Here is a 20,278-nt window from a genome sequence, read left to right as displayed (position 1 = left end):
CAGAAGCAGAGCCTAGAAATAAAGTTTCTGGGCAGCATTGGGGACCACTTTCCTCAGCATGAAGACTCTGGCTTGCTAACTCCTGTATGCAGTCATGCTTGGGCCACATACCTTGATGAAGAGCACCACGTGGGAGAGGATCATTTAGAATTTAGGCCTCCAGCATCTCTCTGTTGGCCATTTCCTACAGGAGAACTTCAAGGCCAACATGGAAGTTGGCCTATGGCAATACAGTATCTGGAGAAAGTTCTTTCTGCCCCAAATTATATGATTACATACCTGTAGATGTCAGAGCTGGAGGTAGGAAATGGCCTGCACAACTACTGAATGATTTTCTGAGGATTAGTATAGGTTGAAACCCTAGACAAAATTTATGACCTGGATCTAGCAATTAATTTGTACATTCCATTCAGAACACTTAAAGATCATCTCCGAAGATATTAGATCCACCTTCCTTGTGGAAGATACATGTGATTGATCATATCCATTAATCTAGTAGGAGGATGATATTCCTGAAGGGGTTACCGTTTGACTAAGATGATACAAAGATAGAGCAAAGACAGTCATGGAACTATACAAGAACTGCAGAACTCCCCATCAGTCTTCTGGAATGGGAGCTGACAAAATCTGGTCTTAGGTTTATGCAGTTTTCTCAGATAAGAACATACCTATTCAGTTTGTCTACAAAAGTGTACTGAGCCTGTCCAGTGGAAAAGGGGCCCAGAAGATATGATCATTCAATCTTGCATGTAGTGTTGATGTTGTGTCCAATTAGAAGCTAGCTGAGAAAGCTTGCACCATCCTTTTTAGTTTAAGTGCCACAATGACAGGAAAACTAGTGAATTAAAGGGTTTTATGAAGAAGCCTTCCCTCTGCCTTTCAAAAGAAGGAGTTTCTAGGCTGGGGATTTAGCTCAGCGGCATAAGTGCCCACCTTGCAAGCAAGCAGTCGTGAGTTCGATCACCGGTACCGATAAAAAGGAAAAAGAAAAAAAAAAAAAAAAAAAGCAAACGCAGGCAGAATTTCAACTTTTGTCTACCCTACACTTGATCTAGTTTTTGACATCTGTGTTGTTGCTGTAGTAGCCTTTTTGTAGGTGATGATGGTAGTCTCTGGTTCTCCCTGCTTGAGTCTGAGAACAACAAAGACTCTAGCACAGACTTTCTTTTCTCTGTGTCCTCTTGGTGACAATGGAATCGAAGCTAATTGCTCTTTGTAGTACTTCTGAGCAACTCTGTTCACAATTCATTATTTCTTATAGGAGTAATGCCTTCTTCTCTGCATCTGTGCTTCATAGAATCCCTCCTTTTCAGACATTCTTCGATGGAAAGTCTTAGCTTCTACCAACTGCATTTTTAAAAACATCTGTTCTCTATGCTTGTCTTAATCTTTTAGATAAAGAGTGTACATTTATCTCTCTCAAATTGCTCTATGAACTGAGACCTAGGGAACTGTATTTTAACTCTTATGCTCTGGCAACTGAGCCATGCAGCAGATTTTACTTTAAATGACTGATCTCACTCATGGGTTCACGCTACTCGTTTTATTGTTAAAAAAACAATTAGACTTCTAAAGTCTTTGAGAATCCTCAAAAAAGTTCATATTCATGTATGGAAGTGCTGAATGATTATATCTTATGTATAGAAGTAATAAAACTTTATGCAATTACTGGGTTAATAGAATAGTTGAGCTCTTTATTGAGACCAACAAAATAAACTTTGAAATATTGATACTGATGGTATTTTATTTTCTGTGAATAACTCCATGCAGATTATAAATAGTTGGTAATGGAAATGGACACTGTGAGGTTGAAGAAAAGGTTACACAAGCTATACCTATAGTGATTATAATAGCTTTATAATATAGGTGGGAAATCCTTTTTTCATTCCTATTCCAAAGATAGACTATATGGGGAGGCCATGAAGTCTAAGAAATACAGAGACTAGTATTTTATCATTCATAACATCAATAAACTATTTGTTAAAAGATTTTCCTAGTTTTCAGATTTGGTGACCACTTTGTGTAATTGCTGTTCACTTCTTTGAAAAACAGTGAAATTTATTCCTGATGCCTTAAAAATATGTATCTCTCCTATATATATATATATCATTTCTGTCCCCAGGGAGAGTACTTTGCTATTCCTGGGAATGACTTATGTCTAACTCTTCATACTGGTGATGAGAGAAAAAGCCTGTTTTTATGCTTTAGTGATGTTGGAGCACATCTAAGACTTTCTGAAAGTGTCCCCTTGCTTCTCTGGTCAGTTCACTGCCGTATGTATTCTGTGGGTTAATGAATCTATCGTCCTTCTATTACTGTCCAAACTCTCACCACTTCCTCTCCCTGTGTTCTTTTATGTAAATAAAAGATACACTGGTACCCTAGGGAAAATGTAAACCAGTCTCTTTATCTTTTCAGTAACAGGGAAATAATTGTTACATTTTAGGGTTATGCAGTGCATATATTCAGTTCAAGTCTGAGAGACATCAGTGCATTATTATGACCCAGTACTTTAGAAGAGTTGCATTTGGAGCCAGCTGATGAGGAAAGGATAAAAATCAGATGTGTATATTAGCTGAGGTTTTCTGGGTAACTAGAGATAGAGAAAAAGTACATCTAATATGGGAAATATTGCATAATTTAGAATAGTGTTGCTGAGGAAATGATTTCCATAAGCTAGGAAAAGTAGAAAGATAAAATTATTATGGATAATTCAGAAGAGGGCAGTGTGCTTTGGGGGAGTAGAAAAATCTTTAAACTTCTTTATTTTTCCTCTAATTTAGTAATTGCCTTTAGAATTTTAGGGAGAGGTACAAGAAATGGCTGGATCCCTGATTGCATACTATATATTCCCTTAGTACTCCTTGTTTTCTACTGTCTGTCCAAGCAGTGGAACTCACACTAAGGCACTGAGTAATCTCCAACATTGAGATTGCCTGGAATGTTGAAGGTCCTTTGTTAGTGACACCTTGAAATATGTGCCTTTTCTATGATCTTGGAATATATGTTTCTTTCACATTCAATGCTCTAAGAAAAAAACTGGCTTTTCTCATTGAACTCACAATTTTGGGGGGCTGGAGGTTTAGCTCAGCGGCATAAGCGCCTGCCTTGCAAGCAGACAGTCGTGAGTTCAATCCCCCGTACGGATAAAAAGGAAAATGACAAAAGACAAAACAAAAAAAAACAACTCACAATTTTTTACTTAGTGCTTTTGTAAAAAAAGTTGCCTGGAGAATATTTTGACAAAAGTAGAACTTAAGAATGATCTTGTTTTGGTTTTTTCCCCAGTGCTATAATGCAGTTCCTTCATATTGAAGCAAAGAGAATAATTTAAACGATTTTTAAGAACCCAACCTCACCTCACATGCTGTGGTTCTATGTAGCTTCTAATCAAGTTTGCTTCCCATTATCTCTGGAAGTTTCCTGTTCACATAGGGCTCAACCTCCTTTTCAATTTGATGGAAAAAGTCCTCCACCCCACCCCATCCCGCTTATACCTAAAGAAGTAATTTACAAAAATATCTCAGCAATGGGGACATATCATAAAGTAGACCTTTGTCTTCAGTAGATCTTTGTGGAATGTGTAAAATGTGATAGAGTCCATTAAGAGGACTGGGAATGTAGCTCAGTGACAAAGCACCTGACTGACAAGCATAAGGTCATGAGTTCAATTCCCAGTACCAAAACAAAACGAAACTATTAAGGCCTTACTGGTAAAGAGCTCACTTAGTCAAAGTACCAATTTACAATTCCTCACTCATGTATTGGCACATTGAACTTTTATTTCCTCATACAAAAATAAATTTAATAATACCTTACCCTGACGGGAATACAGGAATGTTTATAAAGAGTTTCTATGTGTCTAGTGCTTGTTACAACATTTAAACATAATTTAGCAGTCCTACTTTTAGATGACATTATCTTTAGTGCCACTAAGCTTCGTAACATTCAGGGCCATTCCCTGATGGAATTTTCAATATTTAAAAAAGCCTGGAAGACAGTACACTTTCGCTTGTCATCAAAATCATACAGACTATCTTAATTTTTTTTCTATAGAATTACATCACCTTATTTTAATCAGCTCACTTTATTTGAGGGTCCAGTTAGTTTTTGTTTTGTTTTTCATTTGTTTGGTTTTTAATACAGGGTCTCACTATATAGTATATTCAGGCTGCCTTAAACTCATTATGTAGCTCATGCTGGCCTTGAACTCACAGGGATTTTCCTGCCTTAGTCTCCTGAATTCTGGGATTACAGGCCATCATGCTTGGCCAAGTTAGTTTAAATTATTTATTAAATTTGACAGTCAAAATCTTTCTAACTGAAAGTCTATGGGTCCGGAGAGAGATATATTAGAAGGAGTACTATCAGATAGTAAGTTTTGGCCATCATTCAGTGAAATAATCTTATAGCTCCTTTTTAATTACTTTGTAATGATTCACAAATACCAAGAAAATTGTCCTTGTCTATGCTTTATCTATTTTCTTGCTAATAAAATTTATCTTGATTTTATACTACAGTTTTTCATAATCAATTTTTATGCTTAATTGGTGCTGTCCTTTTTTCTTGCTTATCTGCACACTTGCTGTCTTTAAAAACTTTAAAAAACTATAAAATGTTGCTGGATATGGTGGCATTTGCCTATAATCCCAGTACGCAGGAAGGAGGCCGAGGCAGGAAGATCTCCATGAGTTCAAGGCCAGCCTAAACTGCATAGTAAGACCCTCTAAAAACAAAACTCAAAAAAAAAACAAAACAAAACAACAAAATAAACTGTAAAATGTTAAAAATAGGGGCTAAATAATATTGGTTCTTAGAATACTTCTCAGTCACAAAGCATGGCAAAAAGGAAGTAAATAAATATCCACAATTCAAAAGGTATCCTTACTCTCTAAACAAGAAATAAATTGTAGTATGAGATTATGTGAAGTTGTACAAAGAATATATATTAATATCACAATAGAATTTTATAATGTCAAACTATAGTTTTTCTCATCTTAGAAAATTAAGTACCAAATTGACATATTTACCACCTAACTTTATAAAGGTGTGGTGTGATAGAATTACTCCTCTCTGATAAGAATTTTAAACACTAGAGGGTGATAAGATTATATCCAAAAGATGGATAGAACTGTGGGGGACTGGCGGCGGCTGAAAAAATAAGAAGTATGAAATATAAATGACCTTTATTCTGAGAATGTGGAGAGAGAAAAACAACACCCCCCCACCCCCCCACTGCTGGAGTCTGGCTTTCTCTCTGGAGGACTCGTGCCATGGTGGGTATATAAGTAGCCTCGGTTTGGGGTGGAACCTAAGAGGGCATTAGGGATGCATGGGTAGCCCATTGGTCTTTGTTTGGCACCATAGGTAAATTCCTAGGGGCGGGGAAGATGGAGTCACAGGTAAATTCCTAGGGGTGGGGGACATAGCAGCTCCTTGGTTCTGCCTCTAAGGCTTCACCGGCTACAGTGTCCTGTCTGGACCAAAACTCTTTCAGAGGGTAGAAATGACAGTTTCATTTTAGATGAACTTTATTGTGAGTACACCTTCCCTTAGCATTTATGTCAGTTGTTCTTTCATGTTATTGACTGAGTTTTGTTAAATGAGAAATAGAGCCATTTGGAATTATCTGTGTTGTATTAATGGTCTGTTTGCTGGTTTTGTTTCAGCAGCATAATGAACAGCATTTTGAGTTATACCGAAATTTTTTGGACATCCATGTTTTCTGTTTCTAATTAGTCTGTGTTTCTGGCTTCTGAAAGTGATTATTTATATGTCCATCTATATCAATTGTTAAACTTTACAAATGAAGATTAATTTAATAAATAAAAGCAAGATATATATATATATGTATATTATATATATAATATGTGGTTTAACACTTTTTAAAATTTTTATTTTAAAGAGGGTAAAGTTAAAATAAAACAAAACAGATCATAAGAAAACAATATAAGAAACACAGATTTCAAAGCCAGACAACTAGAGATCTTCACTGTCTATCTCCTTGTCTCTTGTTTTCTTCCAAATAGTGGTACCTATCTTCACATACAATGAATTCATATAAAACAAAATTGTATAAAACTGATCAGAACAGGATGATGAGGGCATTTTAGGTCTTCAAGACCAGACAATAGAGAAGTCAATAATGACTGCCATAATGTATCTTGTCTCTTCAAAATAGCCATTCATACCTTCATGTATGTTGAAATTAAAGAAAACAAAACAGACTAAAATCACTCTGAACAAAGAATAATAGTATTGGTGGATTTCACATCATGACACTACAGAATCAGCACTGGGTACCTCAGTGTCTCTTTTTCTTCAAAGTAGTTGTTAATTTCATCATGTGTTATATAATTGATTGTCATAAAACTGTTTAGAAGTTCTACACATGTATGAGTCTCTACACGTGTGCCTATTCTTTCTGTATTAGAGGGGAAACAAAACAAAACAAATTCCTAGAAAAACACAAAATGAAAAAGACATGTACACAAAAATAGCAAAGAACTCAGAACACTGACAATATAGGTCTTCAAAACAAGATGGTACGAGCGTAACAGTTGTTATTTTACATAATGATCTTCAAGAGTTCCTCAGATCACCATACAATAATATGAAAAATTGTTCTAATCCTATGAATGTTAGCTGTTTTGTTCCAAGAACTTATAGAATTCATAGCACAATCATCTTAGCTATCCTAAGTGTGTTTATATAATTTTAGATATTTTTTCTCTTCCCTTTTTTTCGCTCATTTTTCCTGAGATATTATTTTTTTCCCTCTAAGCAGATTCTTGTCCTTTTACTGAGTTTTTTTGGTATCTTATGTACTCTTACCACTTCTTACACTAGAGAGACTATACAGTATTTGCACATATGAGTTTGATTTATTTCATTTATGAGTATGGTCTCAAGTTTCGTCAATTTACTCATAAATATCTCAGTGTGATCATTCTTTGTAGCAGAGTAGTACTCTATTGCACAAAAATACCACATCTTTTTTATCCATTCCTCTGTTGATGTACACTTAGGTTGTTTCCAAGATTTGGCTGTTACAAACTGTGCTGCTATAAACATGGGTGCAAATATATCATTGTGGTATGATGTTTTCAGTTCTTCTGGGAGTATGCCCAGAAATGGAATAGCTGGGTCAAATTGAACTTCCCAATCCCAGCTTTTTGAGGAATCTCCAGATTGACCTCCACAGTGGCTGCATCAGTCTGCACTCCCACTAACAGTACAGAAGAGTTCCTTTCCCCCTACAGCCTCTCCAGCATTTGTTGTTGGTAGTTTTTTGTTTTTGTTTTTTGTTTTTTTTTTTGATCCTGGCCATTCTTTCTGGTGTGAGATGGAACCTCAGGGATGTTTTAATTTGTGTTTCTCAAATGACCAATGATGCTGAACATTTTTTCATGTATTTATTTGCCATTTGTATTTCTTCATCTGAGAACTGTATATTCATCTCAGATGCCCATTTTTGGAATGAGTTTTGAATTTTGGGGATCTGATTTTTAAAAATTCTTTATATGTTCTAGACAGAAGTCCTTTCTCTGAGGGACCATTCACTAGGTGTTTTCACAATTTGTGGGCTTTCTTTTCACTATGCTGGAGATTTCTTTCGACATGCAAAAACTCTTTAATAGGATACAATCCCAGTTGTTGATTCTGTGAAGTATTTCGTGTGCAGTTTGATTCTTGTTCATGAATTCTCTACCTACCCCTATGTCTTCAATATTTCTACCTACTTTGTCTTCCAACAGATTTACTGTTTCTGTTTTAAAATTTTAGATCTTTGATCCATTTAGACTTTAGTTTAGTACATGGTAATAGGCATGGGTCTGGTTTTAGTTTTCGGCATATGGAGAGCCAGTTTTTCCAGCACCATTTATTGAAGAGACTATCTTTCTTCCAATGGACTTTGTTTGGCTCCTTTATCAAAGAGAAGGTGGCTGAGTGTGTTTGTAGTTGTAGTTGTATTCCATTGATCGCCAGGTCTGTTTTTATTCCAGTACCATGTTGCTTTTATTACAGTAGCTTTGTAGTATAACTTCAAGTCAGGGATTGTGATGCCTCCTGCCTTGCCTTTGCTGCTTAGAATTGCCTTTGCTGTTCTAGGTCTCTTCTGGTTTCAGATAAATTTTAGGAGGGATTTCTCTAAATCTGTGAGGTATGCTAGTGGCATTTTGATTGGGATTGCATTAAATCATATAACAATTTTGGAAGAATGGCCATTTTCATAATGTTTGTTCTTCCTATCCATGAACAAGGGTTGTCTTTCCATTTTCTGAGGTCCTCTTCAATTTCTTTTTCAGGGCATTATAATTTTCCCTGAATAGATCTTTTGCTTCTTTTGTTAGATTAATTCCTAAGCATTTCATTTTTTTGGATGCTACTGTGAAGGGTGTGGCTTCTCTTATTTCTCTCTCAGTGGTTTTGTTGTTAGTGTATAGGAATGCTATTGATTTTTGAGTGTTGACTTTTTATCCAGCTACTAGACTGAATTTATTTATTATGCCTAGGAATCTTTCAATGGAGTTTTGGGGGTATTCCATGTAGAGTACCGTGTCATCTGCAAATAATGATAATTTAACTTCTTTTCCTATCCTTATCCTTTTATTTTTCTTTTTTTGTCTAATTACTCTGCTAGTATTTCCTGCAGGAGTGGTAATAATGGACATCGTTGTCTTGTTCCTGATTTTAGGGTAAAGGCTTTCAGTTTTTGGCCATTTAATATGATACTAGCTGTTGGTTTGTCATAGATAGCTTTTATCATATTGAGGTAAAGACCATCTATTTTGATTTTATCTAAGGTTCTTGCCATGAATGAGTGTTGGACCTTATCAAAAGCCTTTTCTGCATCTATAGAAATGATCATGTGGTTCTCATTTTTGGCTGTATTGATATGGTGGATTACATTTATTGATTTGCATATGTTGAACCATCCCTGCATGTCTGGGATGATTCCTACTTGGTCATGGTTTATAATATTCTTGATGATTTGCTGCATTCTATTTGCCAAAATTTTATTGAGAATTTTTGCTTCTGTGTTCATTAGGGAGACTGGCCTGTAGTTCTCTTTTTTAGTTGGGTCTTTCTCAAGGTTTTGGTATTAATGTTTGCTTCCAGGAATCAGTTGGGGAGAATTGTTTCCCTTTCAATTTCATTGAAGAGTTTGAATAGTGTGTGGGCATTAAATCTTCTTTGAATTTCTTGTAGAATTCCACAGTAAATTCATCAGGACCTGGGCTTTTCGTTGTTGGCAAGGATTTAATTACATTTTCAATTTCGTTAATTGAAATTGGGTTATTCGGCAGTTCTACATCTTCTTGACTCAGCTTTGGTAAATCATATGTTTCTAGGAGTCTGTTCATTTGTTCTGTGTTATCAAGCCAGGTTTTCGAAATAGGTGTTGATGATCTTCTGTATTTCCACAAGGTCTGTAGTGATTTCACCGTTTTCATTCCTTTTTGCATGAATTTGAATTTTTTCTTTCCTTTTTTTAATAAGGTTGGCTAGAGGCCTGTCAATTTTATTTATTCTTTCAAAGAACCAACTCTTTGATTCATTGATTCTTTGTCTCTATTGCTTTGATTTCTTTTCTGACCTTTATAATTTCCTCTCTTCTTTTGGCTTTGGGCTTGACTTGTTGTTCTTTTTCTAGATGTTTGAAGTGTAGCATCAGGTTGTTTATTTGTGTTCATTCTGTTTTCCTGATGTGAGAATTCACCACAATAAATTTTCCTCTGAGGACTGCTTTCATTGTGTCCCACAGGTTCCAGTAAGATGTATTTGTATTCTTGTTTGCCTGTAAATATTGTTTAATTTCTTCTTTAATTTACTCTGTGACCCATTGATTGCTCAGGAGTTTATTATTCAATTTTCATGTGTTTGTGGGGTTTTTGTAGTTTCTTTTGTTAATTAATTTCTAGTTTCATGGTCCTATGATCCAATAACATGCATAAGATAATTTCAGTTCTTTTCCATTTACTTAAGCATGTTTTGTGGGGTAGTATATGGTCTATTTTAGAGAATGTTCCATATGCTACTGAGAAGAATATATATTCTGATGTTGTGGGGTAGAACACTGTATACGCCTACTAAGTTTATTTGTTTACAAGTGTGATTCAATTCTTTTATTTCTTTGCTGATTTTCTGTCTAGTTGATCTGTCCCTTTGTGTCAATGGTGTGTTAAGATCTGTTACAATTGTGTTATTGCTTATTTGAGTTTTCATTTCTGTTAATGTTTGTTTTGTATAGCTGGGTGCTCCCAAATTTGGTGATATTTAAGATTGTTATCTCTTCCTCTTAAAGTTTTCCCCTAACTAGTACATAGTGGCCTTTATCTCTCTGGATCATTCTTAGTTTGAAGTTCACATTGTCTGCAAGCAGAATAGCTACCTCTGCTGCTTTGGCGAAATCTTGTTGCATGGAGTATTGTTTCAGTCTATGTGTTTCTTTTTGGGTTAGATGGGTTTCCTGTATAAAGCATATGGGTGGATGTTTTTTCTTGATCCATTCGGCCAGTCTGTTTCTTTTAATTGGTGAATTGAGACCATTTACATTAATGGTTATAACTGATATATTTTAGTTTACTTTTGACATGTTATCTTTCTGCTGTTGATTCTTTACCTTTCCACTCTGTTTAATTGTTTGCCTTGCTTAGTGGTTTTTTTCCTATGTCTGTCTAGAATGTCTTTCAATATTCTTTACACGGTTGGTTTGGTGGTCATGAAGTTCTCCAGCTGTTCTTTGTTGTGGAAGTATCTTATTTCTCCATCCGTTTTGAAGGACAGTTTCTCAGGGTATTTCAGTCTGGATTGGAAGTCATTTTCCTTTAGGATCTGAAATATTTCGCTCCATGCTCTTTTTGACTTCATTGTTGGTGTTGAGAAGTCTGCTGTGATTCTGATAGGCTTTTCTTTAGGTGATCTGTCTCTTGTGTTTAACAGTGTTTAATACTCTATTTTCATGTTGGATTTCTGGGATGGTGATTATGTCTGGGTGTAGTTTTATTTTTGTTATGGCTATTTGGAGTTCTATATGCTCACTGATCTGTATGTCAGTTTCCATTCTCAGGTTTGGGAAATTTTTAGGTATTAGTTCTGTACATAGCCTCTTAATACCGTTTTTGTTGTCATCTTCCTTTTTGTTTATCCCTATCAATCTTCCGTTGTTTTTCTTTGCATTATCTTGCAGTTGTTGAATTGTTATTTCCTGGTACTTTGTTATTTTTAAAAAATCTTTCCTTTCCTGTTCACTAGCTGCAATCTTGTCTTTGAGGTCTGAAATTCTGTCTTCACCTTCGTTGAGGTGGTTTTGCCAACTTTTAATTGAATTTTTGGTTTTCTGTATATCTCTTTGAATCTGGTTTATGCATTCTGTTTCTTATATTGTTCATTCAGAGTTTCCATCTTTTTGCATTATTCCTCTAAATTTTTAAGTATGTCTTCTTTAGATGTGTTCAGCATTTTTTTCATTATACTTAGCATTTATTTTGTTACCTGGGAGATTATTTCTGATTTAAGTTCTTTTATAGCTTCCTGGAGTTGTTTCTTTGACTTCAGTTGTTATTTCATGAATTTCAGGTATATGGCTTATATTTTTCTTCTGTGTCCATCTCTTCTATGTTTGCTTGCATTGGGTTGCAAGTTTGAGATTGCATTTTGTTCTTTTATTTTGTCATTTTCCTGTATTTCCAGGTTTTGAGGGATATTTCAATGCTTCCCCACCTATAGTGGGAATCACCTGGCACACTTTTGGCTCCCAGGGCAGACCACAGACAACTGCTATCCTCTTCGAGTTCTCTGGGCCAGGGCAAGTTAGGCCCACATGAACTCCCATGTACCCTCAGGTGATTTCAGATGCAGTGAGTGGGCTTTCCGCCTGGGAGAGATGTTCCAAGGCTTCCCTGTGCATTGGAATTCAACCTGCCAGGGTTCAGGGCCTGGGATGGATTCCAGCCCCTGCTAGCTGCTTGGAGTTTGCTGGGCGTGGCCCAGTTAGGCCCATGGATACTTCCTATGTGTCTGAGGGTGATTGCAGATGCAGGGCATGGTCTTACTGCCTGGGCATAAAGTTCCAAGGTTTCCCTGTGCACTGGGATTCAACCCGTGTGCGTGTTTACGGCCTTGGGATAGTTTTAACACTTTTTAATGCTGTACTTATCAATTAAAAATTCTAAAAGAACTACCTGCCAATTAACGATCTTTTTCAAGTGTGGTAATTACAGTTTAGAAGTAGCATTGCATATTTGGGCTAATTTTATGCAGGTTTAGATAGTAAAGGTAACATATAAAGTGAAAATAGAGTAGCATGACACAACATCATACAGTAGTATGATAAATATCTTCAGAATCTCTCAAATATTCTTCCAAACATTCATTAAACAAATACTGCTCTTTAATGTGTTCAGTCCTACCAGTTTATTCTTCAGATTTGTAATGATCTTAGTCTTTTGTTATCAGTAGATGAAGTAGTTGATTAATATAAGGGGACCACATTATATGATTTTCTCAATCTCTTTTTCCCTGTTTCTCTGTCTCTCTGTGTCTCTGTCTTTGTCCCTGTCTGTCTCATTTGTGTACTATGGATGGAACCCAGGACCTTAAACATGCTAGACAATTGCTCCCTTATTAAGCATATTTCTGTGCTCATCTGTGCAACTTGCAACTATGGTTGCAAGTTGAAGTCTTACTCTAGAGCAGTAACCAGTGGTATAAAAGACACAACTACACATAGAAATCTGGCCCAAACTTGAATTACTATAACAAGTGGGACAGACATTTTCTTACTTTTATTTTTTTTGAAAATAGAGAATTTATGCATTCATGTAACTGTAATTATCACCCTGTCTTGAAAATACTGTAGCATTTATTACTGATGACTACTCACTAGAGAAAGCTTATAATGGGGGAAGATTGGAAAAAGAATAAAAACAAAAAGAATGTAAAATTTCATGTAAGTTTTAGACTGGTTTACCTAAATAATTCATAAGGGAGTTATAAATTAGTAACTAAGGGAAAAGCTTACATCCTTAAATCTCTGCTCTTTATCTTAAATACAATTTTTCAAGCAAAATAAATCTCTGTACTTTTTCTTTTATGGTGCCTTAGCCATACTGTCATCCCAATCAGCTTCTACAGAGCCTAAGCCAAATTTAAATAAAAGTCAGTGCAAAATGATCTGCTTTTAAGTCTACATAATTTTTAGAATTATTCTAAAATCTGTTTATCGCATGAATAACTCAGCTTGATTTGGAAAGTGGGATTATGGGAGAAAAACTTGCTCTCTTTTGTAAGATGAGTTACTATATTCTAAAGAGTCACAACTAAAGAAATTTTCTTTAAAAATAACTATTAACCCAAAGCAATACATACTTGATTTTTAAAAGCTTACTAGATAGAAAAGATTAGCCAATCAAGGAAACAGAGAACTGAAATGTGCTGTCCATAGAATTCCTCCCAACCCCAAAGGATCTTTCTGTGTTGCTCATGCCAGTTTAACCTTTTGTGCTGAAGTAGTCCTCTTGACTCAGCCTCTCAAGTAGCTGAAACTGCAGGAGTATACCATTGTCCCTGGTTTTTTAAATTTTTATTTTTTTAAGGCTGGGTCTCTCTGTGTTGCCCAGTCTGGGCTTGAATTTGTGATTTTCTTGCCTCAGCCTCCCAAATATATTAGTAGAGATCACAGACAGTGTACCACCACTATGCCTGGCTCCTAGAATTTTCAAATCAACATAAATGTTTATTTTTATGTTTATAGTTTCTTGTTAGGTGAAGTAAAAGATAAATGAAAATTGAAACAATTGTTTTGAAACACTTTGCATGTTCCTTAATATCATTCTATAGGAACTTCTTTGGTTTCCTCCATTTAGAAGTCATGTCATGCTGTGAAATTACATTGTGATTATTATAATCTTTTAACTCAAATTCACAGTGTCTCTGTTTACTATTATGTTGTATTCAGGAGTTGTAAGGAGAACAATTAGAATCAGGACACAGAATTTATAATATTTTTTATGATGATCACTAAGAGTTAAACTCAAGAAAGTGCAGGAAATCTGTCTACAACACTAAAGACATAGGATATTCACATCCCGTCCCACAGCAATGTGGGATGAAGTCCAATCTGCATGAGTCCAGATGAAGACCTAGAGCTTATCCTCCCACGAGTCCAACTGGAGGTCTAGAGCCCACAAGAAGGACTCACACCAGTCTGTTGTATGGATACGCACTGGGAATGCCCAAAGGTTAACAATCGAAGCTAGAAAGTCTATGGCAGCGGGGTAAATGAGCTGTGCTGAGAGGCTGAGAGTTCTACACTGGAGCCAAGAAGTTATACTCAAAATAAGAACCAGGGCTGCCCTGAGAAGTACCACAGCCATCCTCAGCGACACAGAGGCTCCAAGTTCCTCTGACAATAAGAACAGTCTAGTACATGCCAGAAAGCCAGCATGATGAGTTTGTCCTGGAGATAAACAGCACAAGTCTTCCCCTCTGGAGCCAGAAAGCAATGCTAGATGTAAGGACCAGAGCTCCCCCAAAGTGAACCACAGCCACTCTCACCAGCAAAGGCCAGAGCTCCTCTGATGACAATGGTCAAACTCACACTGAGGAAGCTAGTCATGATGGCTCCTCCAGGAGAACCAACGGCTCAAACAGCAACACTTCAAGAAACCCACAGCACCTCACTTGTCCTCTCCTTGTCTCTATTTATGCTGGCAACTTTCCTCAGGTGGACCATCTGTGCTCAGCACCATGCTGATTTAATTCAGCTGATGTTAAATTGACCACCAGTTTTTAATCCATAACACTGTATTCCTAAAAAGAAATAGCTACCTGTGTCAAGTGTGTACAGTATGATGAGACTGATTATGTGACATGTGATGAAACCACATTTCCAGTCAAACACAGAAAGTAGCCTGGAAAAACTGTTTAACCTTTCCAGCAATTTTCTGTTTCTGATGAGTTCTATGAAATTCATTTTCCTTTCTGATTTTTTTTTTTTTTTTGAATTAGGTATTTTAAGGGCTTTAAGGGCTGGGGATTTAGCTCAGTGGCATAAGCGCCTGCCTGGCAAGTGTGTGGTCGTGAGTTCGATCCCCGATGCTGGGGAAAAAAAAAAAAAGATTAAATCTTTAGAATTTCAAGTCTTTGTGTTACATTAATTTATTTTATTCTACTCCTACAATAGCTTTAGGAAGAAAATAGAAATTATGATATTACCCATACGTTATAGATGACAAACCTGAGGGTCAGAGTGATTAAACACTTAGCTTAGCTAGTAAGCTGTTACTACAACTATAGTCAGAAAACTAGTCAAAAGATGTCTTTCCCACTGCACTAAAGTCCTTTTTACTCATTTTTACTATGGTTGTCCTTTATGGAGATTAATGCATAAAATTCACTGCCAGGCATGATAGCAGATGTCTGTAATGCCAACTGCTTGGGAGGCTGTGGCAGGAGGTTGAGTGTCTAAGATCAGCCTTGGAAACTATTTAAGATTCTGTCTCAAAATAAATTTTTAAAAAGGGTGGGATGTAGCTCATGTCGCACACCCTGGGTTTAAACCCTATAAAGTATACAATTAAAATTGTGATTGACATGTGCTATCCATGTAAGAGAACAATGTAATAAATAGTTACATGATTTAGTTTGCTTTATGTTGTATCTAAATATTTTATTAAATAAATGATGATGGAAAGAAGCAGACATTGATATGAAATAAAACTATTTCATATGAAATTGCCAGTAAAGCACTAGTGGTCCATACTTTAGGAGTTGAATGAAAGATTTTTTTTTTCTGCACAGACCAGAGCCATGTCCAGAGTACTGCAAAATGATATCACTACAACCAACCATGCATTGACACCTTCTCTAACTTCCCTTTCTCCCTTAATCTTTTTGGAAGCTACCTTGCTGTACACTAGAAGAGAGGGAAAGGACTTTCTGGATTCCTGGCAGGTAGGGAGAAACTATTACAGGAAAAAGGTTCTCCTAGGCTCAGTAGAGAGGGACCTTCAGAAAAAGTGTGGGATATAATAGTGACCTTATTTCACCAGAAACTGATGTAGAAATTTCTTTGATCCGGAATGAACATTTTCATTGAAGTTAGTATCTTTTGAACCTTTCTGCATCTAGAAGGAATACAGGAGGTAGTATGCCTGTCTTTGAAATTGGTATTAGTATCATTACTATTTCATTAGTATATCAATTGATGATGATGCAATTTTGGTGAAATTTGATGCATATCATCTGAATGAAAGATTCTAAGGTTTCAGATCTAAATATTTTTGAAATGAATTTTCTGCTACCTCAGGTTCTGAACAGTTTCTTACGTTTGCAACAAACACAATAAGCCTGAAAAGGGTTTAACATTTAAACCAATAAACTTGGAAAATACTGCAAACACATACTAGCTTACTGAAACATTATTAGTACTTAAATTACCTCACTATGTAGTGTTTTCTTTTTAGTGTATACTCACAGTATTTTGTAATAACTGCGCTCACAGCTCAGCCTCACAATTCAGAAAAATAAAACCTGAAGAATCAGTAAAGAGGAGTTTATAGCTTTAAGGCGAGGAGCTTGCAGCTTTTTAATATAAATTGTTCCCAGAATCCTAGTCACTGCTCCTTATATGGTACTGCACCCCCCCTGGTTGCTATGACAACAGCAGCACTGCACCATTCATCAGCTCTGGACCTAGGCTGTACTGCTAGCCTTCCGTGTTACTCCCGAATATTAAGAAGAACATCCGTGAATCATTCACTCTGTTAAATGCTGCGCCATTAGAAACCTAAAGAACCAGTTCTTCCAAAAATTTGCTCTAACAGAAGAATAAACTGCGCCACAGAGAAAAGTATAAAAATTTTTTTCCTAATGGAGTCATAGAATCTGTATTCGCTGCAGTATTCTGGAAAAAATAAGCTATGTCAAGTGATTTAATGAAAAGAGCTCATCTATATATGCTTTCATGAAACCATTAGTTTTTCAAAACAAATAACCACAGTGCTTTTCTGGATACAAAATGAAGCAGATGATGTTGTTAGGGGTTCTCTGCCCCTTTGGGAGCATCTCTTGTGCTTTGGGACCATAATCAACATCTGCTGTAAGAATTGTCACCTGTAATGCATAGTAAGTTCTTGGCAGAGTAAAGAACTGGCTGGAGAAGATTAAAATATGGATAATTACTGATGTATCAGGTTTGATAACAACATGAGCAGTGAATAAGCCTGAAAAAGGAGAAAAATTCATAGCATTGACTAATGAGGAAGAAAAACTAAAGCCTGTGAGTATGATGAGTAGAATTTTTGTGTTACATGGATTTCTGAGTTAAGGCCTGCTTTGAGCTTTATAAGAAAAGAAATATAACCTAAGAAAATTTGAAACTTATTTTCCAGAGAAGCCATTTAAAGCTTGTCATTGGGCATATTTATTTAATTTTGTATGGTCTTTTTACTTCATAATTTTTATGTATCATGAACCTCTTAAAACTATTTTATATTATTAAAAAGTGAACAGTAATTTCAAAGAGAGCTATGCAACCGTGAAGGTCAGATTGCTTTTCTTCTCAGATATGATTCCAGAATAGATTTCTACTTCCTATTGCAGTACCGTTATAATTAAAGTATCTTTAAAATGAAGTATAGAAACTTGAAAATTTTGTAAGCATGTTTCATTACTGTATCAATTCCTATTTGATTAGCTGAAATGTTTACAAATAAAAGGATGTGAAAGGAGTTTTAAAAAACCCTTTTCATTATTTACTAGTAATGTTGATTTTTGTGTATTTTCCCCAGTTAAGGTCAGGCTACGTTAACAACTTTACCTTTTTTACTTGTATTTGCAGTTCATTTGTAATTATCAACTGAAGATAAATTGAATTTACAAATTGAATTTTCTTGAAAGACTGTTTTCTGTCTTTTAGTTATTTTTTTCTCTTTAGTTATTCAGCTAACCATGATAACTAAGAATTGTACTAGAGGTGGGAACTTGATTTTTCAAAATTAGAATTTTTGGACTAATTTTTAGTCAGAGAAAGAAGAAAAAGGCATTTTTACCTGGGCTTACTCTTTCAGTTATTTATCCTCCTGAGTTGCTCTTCTTAAATGTATACTGCTCAGAGGATGCAGTCTATAGAGAAATGACTAGGTTTCTTTAATTTACACAGTTGGGGGAAATTTTGTTATTGTTCATTATACATTTTGATTTCTAGTCCCTCCATTTTTGAGGCTTTTGCCTATTTATCTTTTCATTTGTTCACTGTATAAGGAATCTTTAAAGAGGGAGAACTGATATATGTAAGGGTAATTAAAAATATTAATCTTTCATACTCATAATCATGTCATTTTAAAAGATTTTGCTTGTATTATCTGTAATTAACATTAAATAAGTTGAATAGTCACAGTTTTACTGTTGCATGGAGATTAAAAGTACAAGTTTAAAAAAGTTTTATAAATATTTAGTGAGTATATTATACCAATGCTCCTTTGTTATTAGTTTATCCTCATAAATGCATATATGCAATAAAGGATTTTGTGTTCCATTGTCTCTGACACTAATTCTTAATAATAGTAACAAAGACCAATTTAGATACTTTTAAATAAGGTTAGTATTTTTTAACAAAGGACTTATTCATTTTCAAATAATCTTTTCTTGCATATTCTTTGATATTTTCTCATGTTTGGGGCTTTGATCAATACATATTCCTGAAAGGTTGTATATAAACCTATTCATTTGTTTGTAAGTGGAATAATTTAATATTTACTTATTGTAAGAGATTTAATTTAAAATTCACTCATTTTAAGAGATTTTGTAAGTCCTTTCATGGTAAATAATCCCTATTAAGTTGATCTGACAAACATATATATATTATGTTAGGCTTTCTTTAAGTGAGAGCCATAGAGTTTATTTGTTATAAAGTTGCAACTGCAGATTCAAGTGGTGGTGTTCTTTAAAAAAAAAAAAAAAGACCTAAATTTCAAAACAATTTGACCTTTGTAGACTTACTTTCTAAAAAAATTTAAAGAAGCTTTTTCAGTATTATTCATGTAGCACATAAGTAACTGGTAAAATCTTAGTTGATGCCTTTATTTAATAGAAAACATAAATAGAAAAGGGCTAAGTTTCCCCCAGTTGTCATTAATTAAAACTTAAGCATATCTTTCTGGTAAGACTTCTGAGTATCTGGGAATTTGTTAATATCACTAATTAAGCTTTTACTAAAAATATGAATCTTATTCCTGTCAGGATCTGTATTGACTCAAATAATTAAATTGGTTATAAATTATTTTAAGAGTGAGCCCTAGTTATTACCATAGGAATCAACCACAAAATTTCAATGACAGACATGTGTTCTTTATGCTTCCAACATTATATAATAAAATTTTTCACTACTGTAAGTTTTGCAGTTAAGGACAAGTTAACTTTTCTGAAGTTTCTCTTCTGTTAGTGAAAAAATCCACATTTCTAATATGATTGTAGGCATTAAGAAGCTAATATATACAAAGCAGCCATGTGGTACTTGGCATAAAGAAACTGTTCTCAGAGTGATACTTTACTTAACTACTCTTCCTCTCCTTGGCCTACATCAGCAGCACTTCTTGGGCTTTTTCAATGGGAATATCTTTAGAGCAGAAAAGTTTTAATGCTTATGAAAAAAGTTGGAATGTCCAAAAGCAAAACCTGGAAATGCCTGAAAGTTTTATTTTTTCAGTTTGAAATAGTGTACATTTGTTTTAGATTTATCATAAAAATGTATCTTCCCAATTAAATAGAACTTGCTCTATAGAAACATCTCATTTTTTCCTGTGAATTTGCGTACCTATGTATAAATTTTCCTGTTTCAGACATAATTACTTAGGTCACTTGGCCTGGGTGTCAGACTAAAAATAGAGATCTTGAAGTAAAAGAAACATGTCTTTCTTTCTTAAGAAAGAGATAGAGAATTCAGAGGTTATAGATGAATAATGAATCCAGCTAAGATAAAAGTCTTACACAGTTCAAAATAGTAGTGATTTATAGTTGAGTTAAGCCATAATGATGAGAAAGGAATCCATCATATGAAATAGACAAATGATGATGGAGAAGCTAACAATTTGGTATTTTTGAAAGCTCTAAGAAGTCTTTCAATAAAGGAACCCGTTTAACTGCTTAGTTTCTCATAACTATGTGAAAGCCAACTCCCTCCCTTACATCAAACAAAAATTGTATTATTTCTTAGAAAGGAATGGGTAATGATGCATAATGAAATATGGCAGAACTCATTTTGGCACTCCAG

General features: G+C 35.1%; 1 protein-coding gene across 12 annotated transcripts in view; it reads left to right on the top strand.

Moving 5' to 3' along the window:
* Nucleotides 1–20,278, top strand: part of Tanc2 (tetratricopeptide repeat, ankyrin repeat and coiled-coil containing 2) — a 463,309-nt gene that overhangs the window by 166,669 nt on the left and 276,362 nt on the right. For 2 of the 12 annotated variants that reach the window (XM_023563382.2, XM_063242115.1), the window contains exon 1: nt 16,167–17,287. The exons of the other annotated variants lie outside the window; for them this stretch is intronic. The gene's annotated coding sequence lies outside the window, so the exon portion shown is untranslated. Of the gene's footprint in view, nt 1–16,166; nt 17,288–20,278 lie in introns of those variants that run through there. 12 annotated transcript variants of the gene reach the window in all.

Source organism: Cavia porcellus, unplaced genomic scaffold (assembly GCF_034190915.1).
Source record: "Cavia porcellus strain 051 isolate PalLab524CR breed Dunkin Hartley unplaced genomic scaffold, mCavPor4.1 scaffold_32, whole genome shotgun sequence".
NCBI lineage: Eukaryota > Metazoa > Chordata > Mammalia > Rodentia > Caviidae > Cavia > Cavia porcellus.
Note: the sequence above shows the minus strand (reverse complement) of the source record. Positions and strands in the feature narration are given on the sequence as shown.